The following is a 10,316-nucleotide window of genomic DNA, read 5'->3' as shown; positions in this document are numbered from 1 at the left end:
TGTGCTTGAAAAAATGCGATTTCCTGTGCGGCCATGTTATATTAAGTTTTCTTGGAAATACGTTATAATAATATGGGCTATTGAAAATTAAAATGTCTATATTTTATTGTCGCATTAAACCCATATTAAATTTCACGGTAGGGCCTTTATTATAACTACGTTATATTATATAATATGTTATATTCGAGCCTCGAGGGGGACAACAAAAAAAAAGAGAAAACTACTATTCATACGATCTATAAATAGTATAAGTTTGTACTTATTATTTAGTTATAATATAATATAAATTGAATGGCCTGCGGCTACAGTAGGCCATTAATCGTCATATACTTAATTATATTTTTACAATTCGGACACACGGGTGGTATATGTCGGACGTAGCTGTCACCGTATATTATGTTCGGTCATCTCAATAATTTATAGATATATATATTAAATATCATTGTCGTCGCAGAGTTCGGCTAGTATATGGAATTCTATTCCTGTCCTTTTGAGTCTTGTGTTCAAGGTATATATGACGTATCCGGCGTGCCAAACATTATATATTGTTGAACCTTAGCTATATATACTATATAGGTATACATTATAAAATAATATTATTAAATGTGCCGGACTAGAAGAGGAAATAATAACAGAGCCGATGTTTGTTCTGCGTATTATATTGTATACCGACCAACGTGACGCAGAGGCGAGCCCGCTGTATTATCAAAATTTGTAAAAAGAAAATATGTAAAACCTTACCTCCCAGTCCACTCGCATTTAGTCGTGTATCTGATGAAATGGTAAGGGCGGGTGGTGTAAAATTACTTTGTTTCACCTAGTTCTTACCACTTATATAGTAATACAATTTAGTAATATTTTATTGTTTTAATATATAACATGTATAATGTAACATATTTTTAGGTTTACGAAAGTTAAACTGATTTATTTTCATAATCGTATAAGTCACATTTTCTACCGGTTGTGAAACGGCATCTCCACCACTTCCACATATTATCACTTGAAACTTGAAATCACTCTGGGTTATGACCGTGTATTTGTGTCTGCTGTTCGGACTACGACTAATTTGTGCACATTTCTGATATAACGTGATAAAATAACTAATTATAATATATATTAGACAAGCCAACTTTATGTCGTGAATGACGCTTATATTATTATCTAGGCTACGAATTTAATGCACTAAAAATAATCGGCCAGGCAATACAAATTTGCATAATTTGCATAATAAGGTTAATTTATAAATACAATTATAAAAAAAATTAGAGAATAATAATAAAAAAAATATTTAAAATAAACTTTTGTCGAGATTACGTTAGTTGTTTTTATTATTTGCATAATTGTACTATTTAAAGTATTGTTCTTTGTTAAGGACAACAATCTAAAGCTGTAGTATTATAGGTACCTACGTAATATGTTTTATCAGAATTTGTATCCACCAACACGTTACCTATTCAAAGCAAAAATAACTTTGAGTTTAGTATATAATAACTTACTTATAGTTAAGTCAACAGTCACAACAAAACTAAAATACAATTAATAATATGCAGATATGATTGTTTTGACGTGTATAAAACCATAAAAATATATAAAAATGAGTAATAACAAAAACGGAATTTTTCGTATATAGATACCTAATTATTGAACTTTTGAAATAAAAAAAATGTTGATTAAATATCGAAGACTCTAAGATAAACCTGCTGTATATGAAGTAACGAAAAACCCATTCAAATATATTAAATCTCCAGTTTTACTTATAGATTTATGAGTAACGATGATTTATACCACAACTTAGCATAGTTTGGTCTTATACATTATAGATGTTCAAAAATTAAAACAAATACTTAAACGAATATATTTTGAAGAATTGAGCAACATTGGCTGTGTTACTTTGGAACTTAGGGTATCTGAGTTTTTACAATGACTTGATGTCTTGATGTCTTTTCTGTGGAATATCCCGTTACCTCTTATTGGATATACCTATAAGACGTCACGACAAACGTATACAAAATAATATATTGGGATCAAAACCTAATAGCGAACAGATGAAAACAATAAAAACATAATTTTAAAGTATTATCTCACGACTGTCGTTGACCATAACTGCTAAGATATGTGGCCGTGTGGGTAATAAATATATATATAGAGTAAATGGCCATGGTACATCAAATTTCAAAGTTTTTCTCGTCATTATAAGAACACAATAGTTCGGATTTATTTTATGTAATGGTATAATCTCGTCTATAAGCACGTGACATTTTCGCACCACTATTAATTGATATTTTGAATTTAACCATGCAACATTATCCTTTTTGACCAAATACACATAATTCAAATTGGAACAGAAAAAACAAATTCTTTCGATTTATGAGAACTTTTTTATCCATTGTAATATAATAATAATTTTGATTTGTCGTTATATATATTAATTAAACTACAATATAAATACCAATACCCAAACCATATTCATTTATATTTAAAACGATATAACAGAATGACTAATTATTAGCATGCCAACAAATTCTTAAAGAACATATAACACAATAAATTGCTTGCAAGAGCAGGCGCAGTAATGCAGTATACAGTCTATAGCATTTATTATATTATGTGTATAAATTTTATTTATCATAGGTAGTCCACAACTCGCGGAAAACGCGCGTGTATGGTCTTGCCCGCATTTTCCAGTGAAAGAGAAGAAAAAAAGCAAACAGACGACAACATTATATTATCGGCCATGTAGGATCATACATAATATATTATATACCTATAGGTACACTGTTTCGATGATCAAACCACCCTTATATTACGTATTGTTTAAAGCAGTACTAACTATTATTTTTATTATGAATTATTTTTCAATACATTTTAAGTAAAATATTAAGTTAGTGATTAGGACATAGGGCACGGGGGAACTTGAATAGCATTTTAGAGGGGGTTCATTTTATCACTGTCGTCTATCTCATTATATATATGCAGTTAATTATTTTAATTAAACCATTGCATTTAGTTTCAATAACAATAGCTAATAATTAATATTTACAAGGAATATAGTTTTAATATCATAAGGCTATTCATTTGTAATTGTTGTCCTTAAAATCAGCTATAGATACAATATTTATATATTTATTGATAAATAGATAAACACTTAACGATGTATTATGCTACAACATTGCCTTTCTATAATAAAAATAATTTTTTATCATTTGAAGTTTACTTATTAAATCTCTATTTATATTGTGTTCAGAATTTTGAATGGTTTGTAACTGAACAGAAAATATTAAACTTTTCTGAGCTATAATTGTATTGTTTTAAAATTAAATCACTGGCCCATTAGTTCCATCATTATAGGGTAGTCAGGGCTTGACCAGCCTTTCCAAATGTAGCAAATGTAGCAAGATCACACTATGCGTACCGTACTCAAAATGTTCTATGAAATAATATCAAATTCACCGTTTTTGAAATGAACAAAATTTCATTTAAGCTACATTTCTAGAATTGACCTTCACGTTGTAAATTGCTTTCGCTATTTAATTTTCAGTGTCACTATACCTATGTATAAATAGTGGATATTTTAATCTATTTATAGAACCACAATATAGGATATAATATATACGTGGTTATTGATTTAAGTACCCGGTAATTAAAAATCCAATGCAAAGAGGACGGTGCGTGGATGCAGGAGCGCCGGGCGTGTTTCGACTAGATCGATTGTATCTTTAAAAAATCGCGAAATCTCACAACGCCTCCGGACAAGAGCAGGAATTGTCCGGTAAAAATAAAAACATCTCCCTACAGATGTGGGTAATATAATATAAATTATAGGTAGTATTATACCGCGCCAAACACTGCACATCGCGGCGTGAACGCCCCTGCAGAAACTTTTCCCCCAGAACCCACCCACCCACCCACCCCATCACGAGCAGCGGATCGCGCGTGCCGTGTGATGTAAAATGCAGTGTATATAAAAATAGTATATATGGAAACGCGTTTGGTGACCGTCGTCATCGGGTGCCGGTCAGCGTGTCGGGGGGGTTCGGGTCCTCATCTGACGACTCTGCGGGCCGGTATAGTAATACACGCGTACGCGTAACGTCTTAATAATGTATGTGCCAGTAATGTAAAAAACGTATACAAGGGAATAAAAAAAAAAAAAAAAAAGAAAAAAAGAGGAGTAAAAAACAAAAAGGGGACAGTGATTCCGGTGCAGTCGAGCGCTATCTCGCACACACACACACCTATAATACAATATATATATATATATATATATATACGTGGCCGCTCGGACGGGATTATTCCCACGGGAATTATGCTTTATATTATACATCAATACGCGTGTATGGCGGCGGAGCGCAAAGGCGGCGGCGGGTTAGAAACCGAAAGATCCCGCGCGGACTCGGCACAACCTTTTATAATGTATATGTCGTACGCAGTATATAAATAGCGAACGCGATGTTCTTCGCCCGTTTCCATATAAAATTATAGCTATACATTTTCCGTGTATATAGTGATACATGCACACGGCTAGACAGCACTGACCGACCGGCGATCGAAGGCGTCAATTTTTCCGCTCGCGTTTACTGCACTGCATACAAGGACTAGCTGCGGTCGAGGGTTTCTTTTGAACTTAAGATACATATACAACGATCTGGGTTGGATTTTTTCCATAAGTGAATACTTGCGGGCTTCATTGAAATCTGATTCAAAGTTTTAGAAAATACCCGGGACTTGCGGATTTATTACTACCTACGCGTTTTACATAATATATATTTTTTTTTTTTTTTTATTGATCTTGAGCGTAGGCAACTATATGGCCATTTTTAGCATTTTGTGGGAGGTTCACGGTTGGTTGAGGAACACGGGGAAGTGGGGTGAGGATTCGTCACTAAAAACCCGGGTGGTCACCCATCCAGGAACTATTGTGCCCGCTCTGATGCTTGACCTCAGAACACGTTACTGACTGAAGCCAACCACCGAACCACACCAGACCTCCAATATAAAATTTATATAATTAATTTTGTCAAAAATAAACGATAAACGCAAAACTTGGATAACTTTTTAATTCTGAATAACGATAAACGCAAAAGTTGAATAACGTTTTAATTGTAAATAACGATAAACGCAAAAATTGTGTAATGTTTTAATCGTAAATAACATAAAACGGAATTTATTTTATCAAATGCAAGCCCTGTTAATAAGTATGTTTACATATTTAATAATTTTTTTTTCATATTATATAACATTTTCGTTTGCATATTTTAAATTTATTGTATGTGCAAATTTGACCGAACCCTTAATTTATCAAGTAAATCGGAACCGGATTGGACTGAGTTTTTAGCCAAACAATGTTAGGTTGAATTCATAAACTAACGTTGGCTGGACTTGAAATCGTCTGTCAGTTCCTCATGAACCTATACGCCTTTCGATGACGTCGTTCTAGCCACTGGTATATTAAATAATATTATTTTATGAAATAGTCGGGTCGAGTAGTCCTTATAGGTACAACATGAACGGATCTAGATCAAGTTTTGTCAGCTATATTACAAAGCACTAAAGATATAAAAAAAAATTTATCATTTGCACCTATATTGATATTTTATAATATAAATAGGAAGTAAGTATAGTTATAAAAGTAAATACAGTAGTTGTCGCTTATTGAACTCACGGTTAATCGACTCATTCACCAAATGGACTAAATGTATTTATTTCTAGTCATTCATACATCGCATTGGTTGGACCTAGTTAAGGACTTGGTTTTTGGACCGATATTTCCATCAAAATACTTTTGTTAAATAAATAATATACATAATTATGTACAATTATACAATTGTTTTCATTAATGGAAATATCCGGTATTAGTATTTTGTTTGAATATTCAATATTATTATGCAGGGAACTATTACAAACAAAATGTTATAGGTAAGTCGTAATACTTACAATAAGCGACCACAAAAAGTATTTATTTTTATTAAAACCTAAATAACGGACAATGGTAAATATTAATATCAATATTAATCTCAAATGATTCATCAGTCACAACTCACAAATTAATTATAAAAATATAAAAACCACTCATAGGTAAAAATCGTATACCTATCTACGCCACTGACCATTCTCCTATTCTGCCTTATCGCGTCTTGTGCAATATACTCGCAGGCCGTACGTTGTACCGGATTATTTTTCTTTCGATTTCCTAATAAAAGAAAACAAGAATCTATTGCAACCGCCAGTTACTATATTTGTATTTTATATTAACAGTAAATAATCTTTACACGTACCTTTAGGCGTATTTTTATAACTTTGTCCGACTTAGCTACTCCGACTGTCCTTGAAAATGTTGACATATTATGATAAAAAGAAACTACCTATATATAGATATCGTATAAAATGCACTACAAACTTTTTAAACTTACAAACTCAAAAAGCTCGTAAAATTAAATCAAACGGCCGCGTTTGAGATATTTTAGTGTAAGTTATAGAGCCGTATGACGTCTCGAGTAGATACTTTGGTAAACTGTTCAGCTTTCGTACCACGCGAACATATAATATTATAAATAATATAACGTTTTATTCCGGCACGAAAAACGACAAAGCACTACAAAAATAACTCCGTGTTAGACTTCAGGAAAAACTAAAAAGAATTCTCGGAAAATTCAATCGGATTGAATTTCGCGCATCTTGTTGGCCGACAGCACATGTATAAATAGCCCTTATTTTTGTGCGCAGTACGAAAATGAAAATTCTTACTCTAGTAATTTAAAAAATATTCAATTGCGTTTGAATTTCTTAGAAACTGATTTTATAACTTTCACATCAAGTCGTGATAATATAATAGTTTATACAGGCTGATTATGCTCGCCCCATTTTTTCATTTACATAATAATGAATTTATTAAAATTCCGATTTTAATCAGATATTTGGAATTTTTAAACATAGATACTCCGACCAAATTTTCAAATCCGTGAATGGTTTTTGTATTACCCAAGAGAGTGTCTGTGGCAATAAAATCTTCTGTTTTTCAAATGAGGAGTCCCATTTTTTACTTTAAATAGTTTGGTGGATAACGTTTTGAAAATTTTAATGTACCTCAATGAAAATGTAAACAATTAGCAGCTTGTCTATATAGCCCAAAAATGGTTTTACAAAAATATAAAATATAATTATATTTAGTATTGAGTCTAGTATTTATTATTAAAATTGGCACATTTTAAAAATTATAAATATTGACGTAGGTTAATATTGATTAATACAACTTTAAAATGTCCATTGGGTCCTATATCCTTTGTACTTAAAGTTAAACAACTAAAAAAACTATTTTTTCGAATTTTAATTTTGATACGTCAAAATGTTCAGAGAAAATTATCCGCTAAATAAAATAAAACATTTCTTAAGTAATACAAAAATCTAAAGAATTTGAAAATATTGTCTTTAAGTATTTTTAAAAATTACAAAAATCTCTGATTTTGAGGCTCGCTTATGAGTAATGAGCACTGAGCATGTTTGGTGAATCACCCTGTTTACATAACACATGGTCTAAACTCAGCACAGGTGAAAACCAATGATCACCAAATATTATTATACTTAATTTATATTCTTGTAAACGCATGTTTAACGTTTGTAATTAAATTATTAAATTATGAAATTAGTAATTGTATTATATATGTAAGTAAAAAAAATGTAATTTGTAGGTACGAATAATACAAAGAATTATTGTACTGCATAATTATTGTATGCATATTATAATATAATTAAATTAAATTACGTGCACGCAAGGTCTATTGGTTTTAATCCGAAAAGAATGTTTTAAACAAATGTTAGTTTATTCTAATTCAATTCAAAGGCTTTCTTTTTGTTTCATCAGATTATTGTCTATACACGCGAATGTAAAGAGCCGCTACCAGACATATACATATTATATATTTTGTTATATTCTGAACGTATAATGAAATTGTTATTTTTCTCACGTATCGTGTAAATTCAAAATCGTGTACGAATTTTCTAAATCATCAATAGTTTCCAGTATATTGATGCATTTGCATATTGTTATCGAATGGTCAAAAATTAGAAAATCGAAATTATAGACTATGCACATTGCACAGCTGTAATTTATAATTTATTTTCACTAAACATTTTGTAGGTTTTCATTTTTATCGTGTCTACCTAAATTATCTTTGCAGTATATTATTAGTGATTAGTGAAATGTTTTTTAAAATATATATATATACCATTATCGACGTCCATCAAGGTGATGATGATTGTAAGATTTTGTTTGAATATATAACCGCGCACTGCATTTTGGAATAATTATTCTTCATTGGTCATATTATGCATTTTTTTTTTATTAAACGATAGTATTGTAAAAATTAAGTACTTACTTGTTGTGCCTAATGCTACAATATTATTTTGTGAGAACGGACCATTGCACCTATCGTACCCACTTTTTATTCGTGTTGTTACAAAAAATCCAGTTTCCTGCATCTTTGCCATTACGGACCGCGGGCCACAGTGTTTTTGTTTTATTCACATATTATTATATATTATTATTATAATTTTATACTTTACATTGATGTATATACCCATACAGGCTAAGGCCGTGATATTGTTATCGTTACAGTTAAAAACATTGAAAACACGGTGGTCTATACCACACGTACACTCCAGCAGTATCGATGTCGATTTTTGCGATTCCAACCGGTATACCTACAATATTATACCTATAATATAATATATATATGTGGGTTTAAATGTACGTGCCTTTTATTGTGCGTATATATAGTTTATCGTGTAAAGTGTAAACGATATCGCGGAGTCGTCTCGGTGCCGACCATACGACGACGACGGTGGTGGATGCGGTGGCGGGGGCGACTTACGAACACGTCGGCCATGAGAGTGGCGTACATAATAATATATAATACCCTACACGCATAATATTATTAGAAATTATAATATAATATAATAATATATCGTTATAAGCTTATGACTTACAATGTTATTGTGTTTACGCGCAAAGAGAGTATATTATATGTCATATGATCAACATAATAAGGTACCTATATTATAAAACGCATTATGTAGTTCACTGTAGACCAGTGGCGCGACTAGTGAAAGGGGGCTTAAACCACCCACTTAAATTTATTCCCCCCCCCCCCCCCCAAAAAAAAAAGTAGTAGATTAATAAATAGTTTTTTTTTATTCCCATGATACAGGTAATTATATTTGTATGTTGATATGATTAATATTAATGGTAAAAAAACTGATAAAATAATAATAGTGGCCGGTGGGTGCATATAATTTGGGGTAAAACATTTGTTCACGATAGTGTCATATGCATAAAAATAAATCATCGGTCTAAAACCAATTTATTCTTTGCTTTACTCAGAATTTAAATTTTAAAATGTCTGATGGTGGAACCCCCACGGGCCAATTTAAGCTAACAGTTTTGTTGAGGACTGAAGCCCCTCTCAGAATTTTACCCCTATACTTTGTAGAATAATTATGTGGTGAGTATACTCGGGAGGGGGTGGATGATAATAATTTTCACTTCATATATTCCACACGGCTTTTGCAAAAGAGAGACGAAAATAATTATTTTGACTTGAAAAATTTTACGATTATTAAGTCTTCTCCCTTAATCTCCTGTTCTCATTTTTCGGTTCACAACATTTGAATTTGTTTCCGGGTACGAACTCACAGGTTAGCTCAAACAATATGACTTTTGTTCGGGCTGTAATTTCGGGCACCAAAATTGAGGGTAACCACGGGATGCATGGTATCACGGAATTAACCGCGTCTCTATAATATCTATATAGGAACCACGAATGCAAAATCGTCGATGAATCGTTCGAATAAACAGAAAGGAGCATCGATTTTTTGCGAAGTTGCATTTATATAGACACATTTTGACGGCATATATTATTATTTATTACTTAGGTTGGTAAAATAAATATAATTTAAATTTCTTTTCATACAAAGTACTTACTTATTATATATAATAATATATAAGTATTAAAATATAAACAAGTAATTTTAATGCAGTATGCAATGCAATATTAAATGTTCAAAATAGAACCCGTATCTGAATATAACTTTATTTTGTTCGTAGTTTTATTTAAGACGACGTGCATTATTTATATTTTTTGTCGTAAATTTCATAGTACATTTTAAAAATGTACGAAGTGGGAAAATATACGCAATAAATATTGACGAGATTCAAATACCATTAGGCTCAATGTTTATCATTTTGTTACACGCCAAAATTGACTGGTCGGCAAAAAAAGACATCGGAGGGAGCCTGCACTTCACGACCACTGACGTCCTAT

This window comes from Metopolophium dirhodum, chromosome 1 (genome assembly GCF_019925205.1).
Source record: "Metopolophium dirhodum isolate CAU chromosome 1, ASM1992520v1, whole genome shotgun sequence".
Lineage (NCBI taxonomy): Eukaryota > Metazoa > Arthropoda > Insecta > Hemiptera > Aphididae > Metopolophium > Metopolophium dirhodum.
Note: the sequence above shows the minus strand (reverse complement) of the source record.